General features: G+C 40.3%; 1 non-coding gene across 1 annotated transcript; it reads left to right on the top strand.

Annotated features, from left to right (window-relative positions):
• Positions 1-537: 537 nt before the first annotated feature.
• Positions 538-644, top strand: LOC116634789. Its single transcript, XR_004300031.1, has one exon. It is a non-coding gene; the product is annotated as a U6 spliceosomal RNA (small nuclear RNA).
• Positions 645-17740: the final 17096 nt, after the last annotated feature.

The raw sequence follows: 17740 nt of genomic DNA, 5'->3' as shown, positions 1-17740 counted from the left end.
CAAATGTTAATTAAATTAAATGAAAATTAAACTAGATCATATATGAATGTATAAATACAAAAAAGCATTTGTATTGGGGGTTCCTCACTTAAAGAAAACCTAAAAGGAAACCTAGTCTAATAAAAAATAATATAGATACAGGGTGATTGGTCATTCACCGTATAAGTTTTTACCATGAAATAGGAAGGCCCCAAATGTCCAAAAAAATGACTTGATTTTAAAAATCCCTTTGAGCATAATGTTTGACTAAAGTGAAGGACATCGGGCGCCTGGGTGGCTCAGTCGTTAAGCGTCTGCCTTCAGCTCAGGTCATGACCCAGGGTCCTGGGATCGAGCCCCGCATCGGGCTCCCTGCTCGGCGGGAAGCCTGCTTCTCCCTCTCCCACTCCCCCTGCTGTATTCCCTCTCTCGCTGTGTCTCTCTCTGTCAAATAAATAAATAAAATCTTTAAAAAAATAAAAAATAAAAAAATAAAGTGAAGGACATCTGTTTCATGTATGTATGTATCTATTTAATTTTTAAAAATGAGATAAACTGGTGCTCGCTTTGGCAGCACATACACTAACACTGGAATGATACAAAGAAGACTAGCAAGGCCCCTGCGGAAGAATGACAGGCAAATTCGTGAAGTGTTCCAGGTTTGTAACCCTCATGGGGTCCAGAGCTGTCACCTGAAAAAAAAAAAAAAAAAAAGCTGCACTCAGTTGGCGCCCCAAGCTGAGGAAGGACCTGGTAGCACCCAGGGCAAGAGGGGTGTGTTGGAAGTAACAGGGGTGCTGCAGACACCCCAGAGGCCCACACTGGAAACAGCCAGGTCCCTTTCCGTGCCCCCACTGCACCTGCATCAGAGGCCTGTGATTACGTGGTCCTCTGCATAAAAAGAAAGAACAAAACAAACAAAATTAGATAAACTGTTGTTTTGGCTTCCTCAGTAACCTGTTTTGTAGAGCTCATCTTCATCATGTTTTTCCCCTAACTGCAGGCCTACACACTCCTAACCCCATTACTTTGTTGTGGATCACTGCAGATTTTTCCCTTTTACCCCAAGCAAAATTCCAGGCTTATCTTTGCATTACCATCATCTGATCAAAGTGTTCAGCTAAACACAGGAACACATGGACCTTCTACTCTAGGTCCCCCACTTCAGTCCCACAGAAAAATGGCAGAAGCTTTGAAGTTAGAGCTTTTTCATTAAGATCACCCAATTCTAAAGAGGGCCTGCTACCACACAAATCCCTAAAAATGGAAAGGAAGAAGTCTGAAGATGCGCTCTTCCTTGCTACAGAGAAATTTCCCCAGGGGTGGGGCTTTGGAGGGTGGTGTGGAGTATGGGAGAGTTTGGTTGCAATGAAATTTACTTCCTGTAAAATTTAATGAAGCCATGTCTATAAGTTATTTTAAAATCTTAGTAGTATTATGAGCTGAGATACACTTTAAACTCTGTATCATTGTGTTTTCAAAGTCTAACTCTGGTGAACTATATTACACTTAACATAAAATACCAGAGGTGTGCTAAAGCTGACTTGCAAAAAGCTGATTGTTAAATTTTCAGGAATTTTGCATGGAGTTGTCAAACACAGTCATTATGAAAAAGCAGATTATTTAAATTATATTAAAAAAAGGTAATAAATACTCAAAATTCATCATTACATTTTACTGTTATTTATGTACCTGAGGTCTTTCTGTCTGTGATGTCTACATTAGGATTGTCAGATAAGATCTAGGATGCCTAGTTAAATGTGAGTTTCAGATAACAATGGAAAATCCCTTAGTATAGTTGTGCCCCAAATATTACATGGAAATACTGATACTAAAACAATTATTTGTTGTTTACCTGAAACTCAGATTTAACTGGGCGTTCTGACTTTTTACCTGCTAAATCTTGCAGATTCTGTATGGAGAAAATACCATGCAGTGTTACATTACAGTTATATTACATTTCTTCCTAACTGTGTTCAGTGGCTTTACATGAAAGCTTGAAATCAGTCCCAGTGGGTGTATTTACAACAAATCTGGGCTCCCATCCCCCAAGCAGTGGTTAAATATTTACCAATATACTTTGAGTAGAACCCATTTTAATCACTTTATAATATTGTATGATGCTGTCCAGATGGTTAGAATAAATTAATTCTTTGATTATTTGGCTGCTACAATGAAAATTAATTAGTTTATACATATGCTTTTATTATATTCTCTATGCTTACCATTCCATGAAGAAGATGGCAATATCATTTGTAGGAAATTTCCTTTTTTTTTTTTCAAGAAACTTCTAATGGACAACTTTTCCTTGAAGTTTTGAGAAAAATGATGTTTTACTCAAATTAAGGTTATCCATTGATTATAAAAATAAACATATTAAAAATTATTTAATTATTTCCTCTGCAGAAATAAAACTAGATCTTCATATCCTCCAGTATATTCTTTCAATTCACATGCCTACACACCTTTTGAAGATAGAATGGTATAGAGAATTGTAGAGAGGATTAAACTTGGGATCACAAGTTAATTGATATGAGGAAGATGTATTAGAAGAGCTTTGGTTGCTTTGTTTATTCTTCTCTCTGCTGTAGCCTGTATTGATGCTTCTCATTATCATTAATAAAGACTTTAGAGGATGCAGCAAGCGAAGTAAGATTGCTTACAGGTCAATTCATTGAAAATATTTTCGCTTTTTCGCTCCCCCCCCTTTAAATTAAATGAGTGAAATGAGAGAACAGATCAATTAATCATTTTAGTAGCTAGGCTCTGGGTAATCAAGGTCAGTGACCTTGGTGGGCTGATAAATGAATTTGATCCCAAGGAGGCCTGGCAGGATCAGATTTCTGGTTGCCTTGTTTTAATCATTTATGCGTGTCCTATAATTCACAGAGAGAAGTATAGAGCTAGCAGCTCCAAACTCAAGTTCATCAATATTACACAACAGAGCAGGTGTTGCCAGGACAGCTAAGTCAGAATAGCACTCTTCACTAGAAAATGTGAAAACCTGGGTCATTGTGTTCGAACTACGCAACAGGCACAGACATGCATATTTATTTGGATGACTGTAGCTGGAATTTTCAGCCGACACTCACTTGCATCTGTCCATACTTTGTAACAAGATTCTTCTTCTTCTCCTTCTCATCTCTTCCTCCTCCTCCTTCTACTTTGCATTTCAAAAATCATAAGGCCAATAATTTAAAAGCATGGGTAGTCATTTTCTTTCTGCAGACTTAAGCTAATACCTTCTTCACACACTCTTGCTTACTATTGACTGAACAAGTCTGGATTTGAGGAATGCTAATATTGTAATCAGGCTCATTTTCTTCCACCAACTGAGATATTAAGTTTTGTCTCCACACACAAGCTATTGTATGAATAGAAACTGAGTGAATTCTAACAACAAAAAAAATTGGTTGTTTTGAAAATGGGTCACTTGAATGAATAAGATAAAGTAGCCAATGGATTTTTTTTTTTACCTGAATTGAACCACCTTAAAAAATGGGTCAAAAGATAGGCTACCAGTCAATTTCTAATGGTTACTGAGGCAGAAATTCATTAATACTCATAAACAGTGATGGGTTCAAACCCAAAGAAATGAATATTGAGTCTTCTTTTTGTAATTTCAAATTCATGTTGGTAATTACCTCCTCTCTATCCAGATCACCCTTCAGGTTTCAAATTGTTTTGGTGCTGAGCTATCTCATTTTGAGTAGGTGACATTTCAAGGACGGGAAAAATCATTCTTCCCACTTTAAAGAATAGGAAGAATAAGCAGACTAAGACAGAAAACCTTGGTGTCATTTTTTTTTTTCTATGCACACAGGACTAACATAAATACTTTAGAACAGATGCTTAAAGGAATTACGCTCTGAGAAGCGATCTAAAAAGAAAGAAGAGAGGAGAGGGTCTGAAAAGAAGCCTATGTTCAGCTGGATAGGTCTATGACATTACAACCAAAGCAGAGCCATCTATGTGAACTTCTGGAACAGCACAGAAACCTGAAGGCTTGTTTTATCCAATCTCCTGGATGTGTAGCATCTGGGGACAATTCTGATCCCAGGACTCTCCTTTTGACTGAGCTTAACTTTAACAGTTAACAGCATTTCACTTTTATATAACATCTTACAATTCACAGGATACTTTCCTAGGATTACTAAAGTGTATTACGTACTAAAGGCATCATCATCTCATTTCATTTCCACAGCAATTTCCTAATGGGGATTCTATTATGCTGATTTTATAAGTGGAGACAGAGAAGCACAGAGAGATGAAGTAACTTGCTTTTTAGCCCCTCTGCTCTCGTGCATCATCTTCGTCCTCTGACAAGCTATAAGATAGGTGCTGTCATGCTTGCTGAAGAAAAAGCAACCGATGATCAGGGAGATTGGGGAATTGGTTCAAGGTCACTCAGCTAGTCAATAGTAACACCAGGGCCCCAAGCCAGGTTTCTAAATTCTTCCAAGTTGCTTCCAGTGACATCTTCATGACTAGAAAACATGGGACAAGCTGGTGGAAATTCAGCTGGCGGGCAAGAATCTTGTGTGAATCTAAAGTCTTGGAATATAACTCCAGGACCTATATATCCAGATGCAATACACATGATTTAATTCTCACTCTGTGTGTGTACCACTGGGGTGCCATTTATAACATTCTACCCTGGGCTGCACTGTTTTTGCTCTCTCTGAAGGCTCCAGCGTGCACACAGCAGTAGCATGTTCTCAGCTTATCATACGTGCTTCATAAATACATGAACGTATGCACCTGTATAGGAACTCACGGTAGCTGCGATGCAAGGCCGGCTTCTCCCTAAAATGCGGGAGTGGAGGCTCGGGCTGCCCTTGGAGGAGAGTAAGAAGCAGAGTGTACTGGAGACCATCTGTTTGGTGCACCTGCCTCGCCGTCCTCAGTGTTGCTCGGGAAACGAACGGAGTGTGCTTCGTGCGGCAGGCAGCAAGGTGACCGCTCATTTTGCCCCCGGAATCAGCAGGCCTGGTGGAATGCAGAGTCCCAGGCTGCTTAGACATCTGCCCTTCTCTCTCTCAGAAAATTAGACTCGCAGACCACACCGAACTCAGAGGCTTAGCTTTGCACAATGTTTTCCCAGAGCAGCAAAGGCAGAATGTGCTCAACTGATGCACAAACACCTGGGTTGAATTCCAACAGGTCACTTCACCGCATAGTTTTCTCATCAGTAAGATGACAGGTTCCAACTATGTGACCTGTAAGTCCCTTCCAGCCCTAACACCCTCCAGTGTATTGCCTGTGGGTGTAACATACTAGGAAAATATATACCAGGCTCCTCGCAGCCATGCTTTTGCAAACCGGACACTATAAACAGTACCATCCACACTTTCGTACTCTGTCATGGTGGGAGGATCAGGAAATAACAGTGAGAAATGTCCTTTGATGACAGCTTGGTTAACTAACAACTTAGTATTTATTCTAATTCTTAAACAAACAAGGAAAATCTTCGATAACTCCTCTGACCTTGGTTGGCAAAGAGAAGTGGGCCCCAGGGAGGACTGGCAAGATCAAGTCCGCGGTTGGTTAGCTTTAATCATTTATGGGCTGTGTGTGCATGTATATTTCAGGGTCACTTCGATAAGGAACGGACGAGTTGCAGGAACAAAATCATTTAGCAGAATAGGCATTTGTTTTGTTTCCCTGAAACCACATCGGTTATTATCAGGATATTATTGGAAACTATTACTCAGGGTCAGAAATGGCCGGGTAAGCCTTTTAATTTCTGTCAGCGGTCTTGGTCACTGAACACAGAAGAGGAAATAGAATTTGGTGATGGATTCCTTTTGTCCACTGGCTTGTGTTAGATCTCCTTTTGAGGTTTTTTGTTGTTTTGTTTTTCAGGTTTTGGAGTTCTCTTTCATTACATGTGGTTGTTGATGATGCCCTGAATATACTTTTTAAAAAAATTTTCTGAGTGAACGCAAAGTAAATGTCGCTCAGTATTCATCTTCAAAACACATTGATTCTTTTTTTTTTTTTTACGATTTATTTATTTATTTTGAGGGGGAGGGGCAGAGGGAGAGGGACAAGCAGACACCCCACTGAGTGGGAAGGCAGACCGGGCTCGATCTCAGGACCCTGAGATCATGACCTGAGCCAAAATCAAGAGTTGGATGTTTAATCAACTGAGCCCTCCAAAACACATTGATTCTAACAAACATGAAAATTGGAACACATCAAATGAGATAATGCATAAATTATCTATCGATTAAAAAAAAAAAACTATCTGGGACCTCCACTTTAAAACTAACATTTAGGAAGAGGATTATCAATTTATTTTATGAGCCCATGTTTTTCAAAACTTTTAGACCATGACCCATAATAAGAAATACTTATTTCTCCTTGTGGTCTGGTATATGGATGTATATCTGAATAAAAGTTGCACTAAATATTTTTTCTTGTTATGTGTGATGTGCTATGATTTTTTAAAAAATCTCTCCTACTTTATTTTTAAAAATGGATGGCTATAATTCACTAAGTTGATTCATGACCCACTAATGGGTGGTGACCTGCAGTTTGAAAAATACTGTTAGAAGTTAACATACTGTTGGAGTGCCTGGGTGGCTGGCTCAGTTGGTTAAGCTTCTGCCTTTGGCTCAAGTCATGATCCTGGAGTCCCAGCATTGAGCCCCGCAGTGGGCTCCCTGCTTGATGGAGAGTCTGCTTCTCCCTCTGCCCCTCACCCTGCTTGTGCTCTCTCTCTCTCAAGTAAATAAATAAAATCTTAAAAAAAAAAAAAGAAGTTAACATACTGTCAAGCCCATGTACTATGCAGTGTGTGTGTGTGTATAGTTTGGCTTCAGAATAGGTCCATCTAAGTATCAATGAGCCATGTTCTAATGCCATCATAATGCAAAAGCCGCCATAGACAGTGTGTGAACAAATGGGTTTAGCTGTGATCCAATCAAACTTTATTTATAAAAACATGTGATGAGCTGAGTTTGGCCCATGGGCCACAATTTGCTAAAATAGGCCAGAGTGTTCTTTCTACCCTTCTTTCCTAATGAACAACCCTATACATCCTTTGTCTCTTCCCCAAGGAAGCCTCCTCTGATATCCCTGACTAGAGCAAATCCTCCTATTACATGTTTTCATAATACCATGTATTAATACCTTTGTGGTAATGGCCACGCTGGAAATTTTATATTGCCCACTGGTGATCAGAAGGAGATTGTAAGCATCTTGCCTTGTTCATTGTTATTCATTCATTGTTATGTGCAATGAATGGGCACCTCTGATTTGTTGTTTAGTACACAAGACAGTGTAAGAAATGTCATTGTTCTAATCCCCATCACCTATTTCCCCCATCCCCCAACCGCCTCCCCTCTGGCAACCATCACATTGTTCTCTATAATTAAGAGTCTGTTTCTTGCTTTGTCCCTCTCTTTCTCTTATTTTTTTTTCCTTTGCTTATTTGCTTTATTTCTTAAATTCCACAAATCATGTATTTGTCTTTCTCTGACTGGAGCACAGGGTGATGTATGGAAGTGTTGAGTCACCATATTGTACACCTGAAACTAATAGAACACTGTATGTTAACTAACTGGAATTAAAATAAAAACTTAAAAAATAAATAAAAATAAATTTTAAAAATGTCATTGTTCTAGCCTCTGTGATTTAAAATAATGTATCTGTCCATTTGTTCAATTGACAAGTATTTATTGAACTTCTATTGAGGTGCAAGGAGGACACCAAGGTGTATAATGCATGAAGACATTATTTCAGCTATCTTGGTGGTTGTTTTCCCATCTGAAAAATAAAGACAAAAATGGGGGAAAAACACAAAAAATGAAAGCAATAAAAAGAGTGCTTTCGGCACCACAAATGTAATATTCTTATAGGTGTAGTCATTTGCTTTGCAGGATACTGTTGGTTAAAGACGATACAGAATGTATTGCTGATACACCCACTAATTTTCTCCTTCCCACATGCTGTTCAAGCTGGGAAGGTTTCATAGATTTCTTTTTGCCATTCTAAACCTAAATATCGAGAGCCTTTTACCTCTCCTGCTTGACTTGAGAAGTTGCTGCACAATTAGAATTGGAATCAGACGCTGCACTGCCCATATAGATTTTGGTCAGAACCAGATGTGCTCACCCAGCCTTCTGGAATCCTCATGTTACATGGCAGTTCTGAAAAGAAGGCCAGGAAAACCAATACTCAAAAAAACAGTTGATGCGACATAGGAAGCAGACTTTCCAGATGCTTCTGGGTGTTTTGGGCTTTGTATGTCAGGTTATACGTATACGGGCTAAGAGTATCTTGAGCAAGACTTGACGTTATTGCCCACTTCTCAGCTTGAGAGGGAAGCCATCACCAAGGACCACTATGTCAGGCACGGGTAAGCTTTACCTTGGCTCTAATCGATTTCAACAGGTTAGAAGTGAAAAATTACTTTAAAAGCAGAGTCACTTTAAATGAAATGCAAAAAATCCTGTGTTCCTCCCTGTCTTCCCCCAACCAGCTGCATCTGGCCCGTAGATTTGTTTGGTTTGGCTTTCACAGTGTTTAAACAACAACCAAAAATCGGATTTGTTGATGCAGGAGATTTCATATAAAACTCTGGATTTCTGGCACCTGGGAGATCTGGCAGCCCTGGGTGGCATTTCCCTGCGGGAGGGTGGCTGGATGCAGCCCTGCTCAGAGGAGTCGTGGAACTTGCCCGGACACTGCCCCTAACTGACCACCCTCACTCACTTACGTTACCTTCTTCGCCCACCTATGCCAGAAAGTTTGGTGTGTCCTTGCCAGATAGAAAGGAGGTTCAGTGGCACAGAAATATTTTTATGTTTTAAAGAAAACAGCTCTTGGGGCGCCTGGGTGGCTCAGTCGTTAAGTGTCTGCCTTCGGCTCAGGTCATGATCCCAGGGTCCTGGGTTCGAGCCCCGCATTGGGCTCCCTGCTCAGCGGGAAGCCTGCTTCTCCCTCTCCCACTCCCCCTGCTTGCATTCCCTCTCTCTGCTGTCTTGCTCTCTGTGTCAAATAAATAAATAAAATCTTTAAAAAAAATAAAGAAAACAGCTCTTAATGCTATTGTGTTACTTGGATATTTGTATATGACCTTGTATTTTCATAGGGATCTTCCCCGCAAGGGATTCAAAAGACTATGCAAAAGCTCGAGAGTGAAAAGGCCACTTGATCCCTTTTGGACAGGTGAACTACGGTGTCCTGAAGGACTGCAGAGCCCGAGGAAATGTCTGGTTGGGAAGAATGTGGCTAAAAATGCATCCTGCCCTGCCTGAGGAGCTCTTGGGGCCTTTGACAGGCACTGAGCAGGTGACTCAAGTGAGGCTGGGCAGAGGAACCAGTGGGAGAACGGCCATCCCTGCCAGCCTACAGGCGTTTGTTGGCAGCCTGGGTCCCACCGTGTCCTGGAAGGGTCTTGTCCCAGGAGACAGCGCTGGAGAGGAACCTAAAGGACAAGTAGCAATTTACCAGATGGCGGCAGACTTCAGAGAGCAAGTCAACAGGAACAAAATGAGCAGAAGCTTAGAAACATTAAAGACAATGTTGAGCTGGAAAGGGGGTTGAAATTATGAGATTTTCATTTTCCTCTATTTACGTCCCCTGTCATATAGGGATATTTAGACCAGATACACTGCTATGCCTAGAGCTCTTGTGGAATCCACTACTCAAAGAGTGGTCCATGGACCAATAGCATTGGCTTCACCTGGTCGCTTATTAGAAATGTAGAATCATAGTTGTTATTCCAGACCCATTGAATTAGATGCCCATTAAATTCATATATGCATTAAAATTTGAGAAGTGTAGCTTTTGAGAATAATGAGGTTTGGAGCCAGGTAATGATAGAGTGACTCCCCTCCCACCCCACCCCTCATTTATTTAGATAGCATTTGACCTTGAGACCAAATAGCCACAAAACCACAAAATAATGGAAAAAATGCCTGATGTCAAGGTGGGTGGCATGGAAGTCCGTAGTAAATAATATAAATGCCATTATTTTATTTTAAAAAAAAATCATTCTTTTTCTAAATAAATTGAGACTTGGTTTGCTCATCTATCTTTTTTTCCCCTTTATTACATAAAGACCAGGTAGAGATAATATCTTTAAAAAATGAAGCCAGTCTTGCCCTTTGGACTCAAACATTAATAAAAGGAATACAGATTATTGAGTTATTTGTTACATTCATGAGCCTAACTTAAGTTCCAGTTTATGGCAGGAAGCATAAAAATGTTTTGTTTTTTTTTTTTTTCATTTAATGAGTAATGAATATGATGAATTGACAGCATTGTAAGATAAAGATATCATTATCAAATGTGTATACCATGGGCCTAACTCTTTACATACGGCTGGTATTCTCCACAGCAGACATCAATCAGCCTTAATGTATAACAGGGAACTGAAAGTCATAGATGCTAAGTTGCTTATATAAGGTCGCACAATTAGAGGTTTGCAGTTAAGATCTAAACACACACTTGGATCTGAATCCCATATTATTTTCCTTTCTCTGCAGGCACCCTGGACTGAGCCTCACTTTATTTTTAACTCCTCTGTGCCCCAGCCAGTTTTTCTATGATCTTGACCATCAAAACAGAAAGGCCCTGTTCTCCTTGATTTTATCTTTCTTGCTTAGAGAGAAGTATTATGAAAAAAATACCAGCTATATTTACAGTGATTTTTTATTTTCTTAACTATAAAATCAGTCAGGTGCATTCGGCCAAATTTGGAAAATATGGAAGAACCCAATGAATAAAGTAACTATCGCTCATACTCCTATCACTCAACCCTACCACTCAGAGATGACCACTATTAACATTATATGTTTCCTTTGTTAATGAATATATATACGCACATGACTTTTTTTATTTAAATTCAATTAGCCTAATATAGTAAGTACATCATTAGTTTCAGATGTAGTGTTCAATGATTCATTAGTTGCGTATAACACCCAGTGCTCATCACATCTTATAAAAATAAAATTAGACTCATGTTCTATATACTATTTTATAACAAGTGTTTCCACATGTCAATAGATATTGTTTCTACAACATAACTTTCATGGTCCCATGGTATCCCACCCATAGATATAATAATATAAAGTCCAGGAACCATTCTAAGTAACTTAGAAGTATTATCTCACAGAAAAACATATAGTAGGTGGTTTTATGATCCTCATTTTACATATGAAGATGCTGAGGCCCACAGAAATAGTGTGGGATTTGATTTCGATCACATAGCTATTAAACGACAGAGTTGGGACTGGAACTCCTGTGGTCTAGATCTAGAGCAGCATCCTTAACCCCCTCTGCTTGGTTAAGTCGAACTGAACCTTCAGAAGCCTTTTAAAAATAGCAAATGCATTCCTCTTAAATTCTTCAATATAGCACAGCCAGAGTCCATTCTGTCAGAGCAATGCCGTGCTTCCTTTTTTCTTTGCATCCTTTCATTTCCTTCATGGACTTACACTTATTTTTAGCAGTAATTACCTCTGCCATCAAATGACACTGTGTGTGCAGACGTGCACCCGACCCCATGTCCTGACAGGCTCAATAAATGGCAGTGAAACATAATACTTATATTATTTTTTCTTTTCTTTTTTTCCTTTCTTTTTTCCTTCCTTTCTCCCTCCCTCTCTCTTTCTTTCTTTTGCTCGTTTAGTTATTTGATGTTACTCACTAGGACCAAGCTATACCACAACACACGCAGTATTCTACGAGAAAAAAAAAAGAAAGAAGCCTTGTTTCATAGTTCCAAATGAAGCCTTCAGGCACTTCAGAATAATACGTGTTACAGCTTCAAAGAATAAAGATATTGAATGGTGAAAATTTTAAAATATCAAAGAGGCTTTCAGGTAGCTACTTTACAATTTGAAACACACCTTTAACTTTAAAAGCAACATTTCGTAACCTGAGTTGCCTCTTTATTCATTCATGAAGACCACGGAAATTTTGTGGGAAAAACAGATCTTTATTTCAAAAGAGAATGTGGAGATTTTAAAAACTAAAATGCTGTTTCCCAGAGCTGATGCTGAGACAGCAAACAACAAATGAAATGGGGGCAGATCCTAAGAGTAGCAATAATGTTAATTTTCTGATGTCAGCCCCCTGGAAATAGGAAGTACCCACTTCTGCAATTGCACTCAGAACTGAGACAACTCGGCCATCCCAGCTGTGGTTGATTAGACCAGTCTGGCTGCCAGCAGGCCTTCCCAACAAGCAGGCCATGGTGCAAGATGCTGCCAGGAAGAACGGGCACGGCACTCCCTCAAGACCCTTCTGTGGGTGCTGGTGCTGTCATTGAATTTGTATCCAGTAGTGCTATGCCTTATGTGATAATTACCATACGTTTATCTCATTGTGCTCACTGGGATTATATTACTAAGGAGTGATTGAAAAAACAAAAAAGAAAGGAAGGAACAAAAGATGGAAGGGAGGGAGGAAGGGAGAGAGGAAAAGAGAAGAGAAGAGAGGGGAGGAGAGCGGAAGGGAGGGGAAGGGAGGGGAGGGGAGGAGAGGGGAGGGGAAGGGGAGGGGAGGGGAAGGGAAAAGAAAATGGTTAAGAGCAAAGGATTTGGAATGGTTTAAGGCTTGAATCCCCAACAATATGAGATGTCACATATTGTTGGGGACATCTCATGTTTTTGCCAGCCCAATATCCTCCTCCATCTTTTGGAAACAGCACCTTCTCCTTCCCTATTTCGTGCCAATACTCAAGATCCCTGTCTCCACCTGGAAAAATAGTAAAGCATGTGACCCAAGCAAGGCCACTCAGATTCAACCTCCACGAAACATGAATTGTGAGCCACACCAACAGGAAGTGACCAGAGCTGATCATCTCTGAGGTGTTTTGCTGAAGAACTGGTCCCTTAGTGCCTGCTGCCTTGATGGGAACTGCTGTATTCTTACTCTTCAAATGATCTAGTCGTTCACCCTTCTGTGATCCCCATGCCTTTCCAGTATGTTTCATTTTTACTTAAGTTAACCAGAATCTGTTTCTTTTGTTTAGCTCTTCAACCAAAGAACTTAAATAGCCTAAACAAATTCAGTGAATCATAATTTTAATCTCCATAGACTGCAGCCAAGATAAAATATTTCGTTCAATCTAACAGCTCTGTAATAATCACTTCAACATACTTGACAATTAAAAAATATTATTTTGGTAACTGTGAAATGCTCACATCATCTTCCTAAGAAGTTACTTCATCGGTAAATTTTTGAAAATAATGCTTACTTCCCAGACTTGTGAGAATTCGATGAAAACATGTCTGGAAAATATCGAGCACAGTGCCCCATAAAGTAGACGATCTATATCTTTTGGCTGCTGTCACTATATAATGTCTATATCATGATAATGATTCACTGTATAATGTGAATACCTCAGTCCAAGGCAAGTTCAAACATTAAATTAATTATGCTAATAGTTTGTCATACAGTAACATCTCTGAGTTTTTGACAATGCAGGAATGACTACTAGATAGTTATATTTAGACTAAAACATTTATCTGCTAATTTGAACATTTTAGCGGAACAGTGATCAACTTGGTATTTAGTTTTAACAAAATAGATTTGATACACCAAAATTAAAAAGGGGGGGGGGGAGCTAATTTCTATAAGAGTAGCTAGGCAAGGTTTCCACTAATGCAAGTGAGCAGTTTTGAGTTTCTCCAGGAATTTATGGTATTTCATTCTAAATAATGAAGTGATCTACTAGGGAGGTATTTTCAGATGTATGTCCAATAAGGGAATAACTAATTTAGTCTTTGCTGTAAATGTATTTTAACATGGATGTGTACAGGGGCACCTAATACAGCCACTTGGAATTGCTCTTAAGATTTTGTAGAATATGGGTGTACATAGGTTTAAAACAAAATCTGAGATCCTGGGGCACCTGAGTGGCTCAGTTGGTTAAATGCCTGCCTTCAGCTCAGGTCATGATCTCAGGGTCCTGGGATCAAGCCCTGGTTGGCTCCCTGCTCAGCAGGGAGCTTGCTTGTCCCTCTCCCTCTGCTCCTCCCCCTGCTCTCGTGCTCTCTCTCTCTCTCTCTCAAACAGATAAATAAAATCTTTTTAAAAACCCCAAAATCTGACATGTCCTTGGCCATTTGTTCTAGTTGACTCATGTACCTGAACATTTCAAGGCTTACACACCATTAGTCTCACTAATAAGCATTTGGCATCAAAAATTTTCAGTGAAAGCTTCTTCTGATGAAGCTAAGATTTAAGAGTATCAGGTCATTTTTCCTTGCTTCCTCAGTTTTTAAAACTTTGCGCCACATGGAGAAAGCCCACCAGTGACCTCCTTTGCCAAGAGCCTTCCCGGTGAGCTGACATTACAAAAGTCATTCCACCTGCTCTGACAAGGCAGTCCAAGTTTGCTGGCAGAACGAGAGGAGGAAAGCAGGCATCCAACTGCCGTTTCCTCCTTGCAAGCCAACCGATCCCTGATTTCATTCAGATCCCATGTGGTGATCTCCAGGGAGTGTCTCTCAGAGGTCTTAGCAGTCATGGTAATGTGGTTCCCCTTTGCCAGTGTTTGTTTGGCGCGTAGCCAACTTCTGGCTGAAAAGATGTAAGGGGAAAATCTGTTGGGGGAAGGGCCTTCTAGAAAAGATTTTCTTCCTGGTTCAAACTCTAGAAACTTTTAAAAAACCTTTCTTTTTGTCTTGAAAGTAACTCCGGAGCATAACTAGCTAGTAGCTGTATCAATCTTTCCATAGCCATGAAGTGATGAAGTGACTGGATAAATTGCCAAAGTACAGAGTGAGAATGTAAAAAGAGCCTGAATCCTTAATGTTATTTTGAGTTAACCGCCCCCAAAATGGAACAAGAACTGTCTACTTCTGGACACCTTGTTACCTGAGAACATTAAATGCCTTTATCGCTTCCCTGTTACTTGCAGCTGAAAGTATTCCTAAGGGCATTAAGACTTATACACCTTCTCTAAACTCCTTAATTTTAAATGCTTTGTGACACCAGATAGGATCATTGACTGACAATAAGATGATTATAATCTTTCAAAAATGAGTTCAAAGTTCTGTTCAGTATTTTACTAGCAGATATTAGGGGGCTGTTTGTATTTGCTAGAACCATCAAAGTGCCTACTGGTATTGTAAGCTTGGCTAGCGGGAGGAATTTTACAATAAGGGCCTGTGAGTCGGCCCTGTGGTTAAAACACTCAGCAGTCCTCTTAGAGAGAATTCTGGAATCAGAATGAAAGAAATCAGTCCCTGTTAACTTGGAACTCTGATTGTTCTTTAGTATCTGCTGAAATTAAGGGTTGGACATTTGTTTGCATAGAAAGTGGCAAACTTCGAAAATACATAGTATATTAAAAAATATGAGAGAAACATTTTATTATTATAAAGAGAACTATAACCTTGTGAACCATGTGGCCTCTTTTCACATACAGAGAATTCCAGAAGCTGTGACCATGAGGACTACTGTGCTCTTGAAGATGTCCCACAGGCTTCTGACGCTAAGGAGATTTCTCGAATGCATAATATACCTAAGGAGAAATTTTTGAGGGATGAACATCCTTTGCTAGTTTGCAGAGAGATTTTCAAACTTTTTCTTACTGTGACACATAGTAAGAGATAAATTTTACATGCCTGGTGTAAGTATGTTTGTGTATGTGTACACACATAGGGTTGAAATAAAAGTTTCATGAAAAGATACTCTTTTTATACTCTCATATACTCAATAATTTTTCTGTGCTTGTTCCTTCCATTTTTAAAAAGTGCTGGTTTTAACCTACTAACCTGATTTCACAACCCGCTAATGGATTACCACTTGCAGCTTGAAAAAGCATTGAGTCCAGATAATTTGTGGGCTTGTCACAGCTCCTATGAGCTCAACTTGCTTGAACAATATGGAAACTTGTCTTACAGAGCAGAGAAACCAGAGACAGGACAAACTCTAGTGTTGCTTGTCACGAGTCACCCAGGTACTCTGTCTTTGCTTTGACTTGTGCAGCATCAGCTTCAATCTTGGCTGCCTCCATTTGCCATCACAAGAGACGGGTGTATTGCATGTTTTCAGTTATTCCTCCAGACCCACACTCTGTCCTTCTCTCTGCTCTGTGTCTCAAGAGACCTACCTGTATGGATTATATGAATAGGCTCCCTCACCTCCTGGCTTCTAACTGGAGTCAGCCAATGGGAAGCCCCTGTAGGAAACAGAGCAGAGAGAAGAGAATGAAGCTGGAGATTTTATTTGTCTGGTCTCCTCTCTGCGAGGTCAAGGTGTTCTGACAACCTTCCTTACCTGAAGTACAGAGCTCTTCCCAAGGTGGCCCTTTCTCTACCAGTCTCTCCTGGCTTCTGGTAACCCTGCACCTTATGCCTTGGGCACAGACATGACGTGGGCTCTGCTGTAGCTTGCCCTAGGCTGCTTCTGTATCCCTTGTGTTCTCACTCCACACTACCCTTACCTTTGCAGATAGTCCCTTTTATTAAATCACTCCTGAGTGGGGCGCCTGGGTGGCTCAGTAGGTTAAACATCTGCCTTCGGCTCAGATCATGATCCCAGGGTCCTGGAATCGAGCCCCCCATCGAGCTCCCTGCTTGGCTGGAAGTCTGCTTCTCCCTCTGTCCCTCCCGCTGCTTCTGCTCGCTCTCACGCTCTCTCTCTCTCTCTCAAAATAATAAATAAATAAAATCTTAAAAAATAAAATCACTCCTGAGTGATTCCAATTTGAGTGTGGTAGCAATTTCTTGATGGGGGCCTGGCTAATACCAACTGCCAAAACCAACGGTGTTCACCATCATCAGGGGAAAGACATTGACTTCTTTCCCCAGCAGCTCTGAGTTAGGGTCTCTGTGTTTCCCGCCAGTTCAAATGGGTGAAGCCTGCCCGTTTCTGACCCGTCAGTGGAGGAGGAAAGAAATTGCCATTAAACTAGACATCCGAGGTGGAATGGATGCTAACCAATCACATAATGATGTTTAACCTGGAAGGGCCAAATAGAAGAGTAACTCTCTTTTGTACCTAGGGGACCATGATGTTGCAATATGAGATTTAGGCCAGCATCATGGCAACAAGTAAACGAAAGTAGTTATTTCAGTGGCAAAATGAATTACTTAATTACACAATCACTAGCACATGGGGTGACTGATCCAAAGATCAAAATGTTTTTGTCTGAAAATGAACCTCCCTCTCACACAGTAAATTTTCTTTCGCCAGAGTGGAGTCAGAAAAAAACGGGCAAGGTCTATACGACTATGTAACCCATGTTAAAAAAAAAAATAAAAGTTTAAAAGCTGCTTCCTGTACTCATTGATAGAAATGTGTTTTGTCTCTAAGTTAGATTTCATAGGATCACACAACATATTATTGGCTCCAGAAGCTGACCCCAAATTGGGAGAAAATGGGTTTAATGTAAGTTTCCTCTCTTTCTCTGTGTGTTACCCCAGAAATGTTCTAGTGATCAAGGAAGGACCATGTTGGGGTTGGGGAAGGCCATGTCTCACTCTCTTCTTCTTCTTCTCCTCTCCAGGAGACAAGACACAGATGTCAATGTAGAAGAATTGCACCAACACTGAATGGATTTATAAAACATTGTAATAAGAACGGAGAGTAGTTGTGACCCAGGTTGACTCTTTCTGTGTGTCTGTGGCATCTCACTCCAGCCCCTGGAAGTCTGGTCTGGGACGGGTTGTAAGTCTCATCTCCATAATCTCTCTACCTGAGGCGCTGGGCCTGATTTCTTTTCCGTGACCCTCAGCATCATCTTGCCCATGGTGACGGGGTGGGGAAGCAGAAGGGCACCACGGCGTCA

Source organism: Phoca vitulina, unplaced genomic scaffold (assembly GCF_004348235.1).
Source record: "Phoca vitulina isolate PV1807 unplaced genomic scaffold, GSC_HSeal_1.0 scaffold9, whole genome shotgun sequence".
In the NCBI taxonomy this organism is placed as follows: domain Eukaryota; kingdom Metazoa; phylum Chordata; class Mammalia; order Carnivora; family Phocidae; genus Phoca; species Phoca vitulina.
This window is presented reverse-complemented; position numbering and strand designations above follow the sequence as displayed.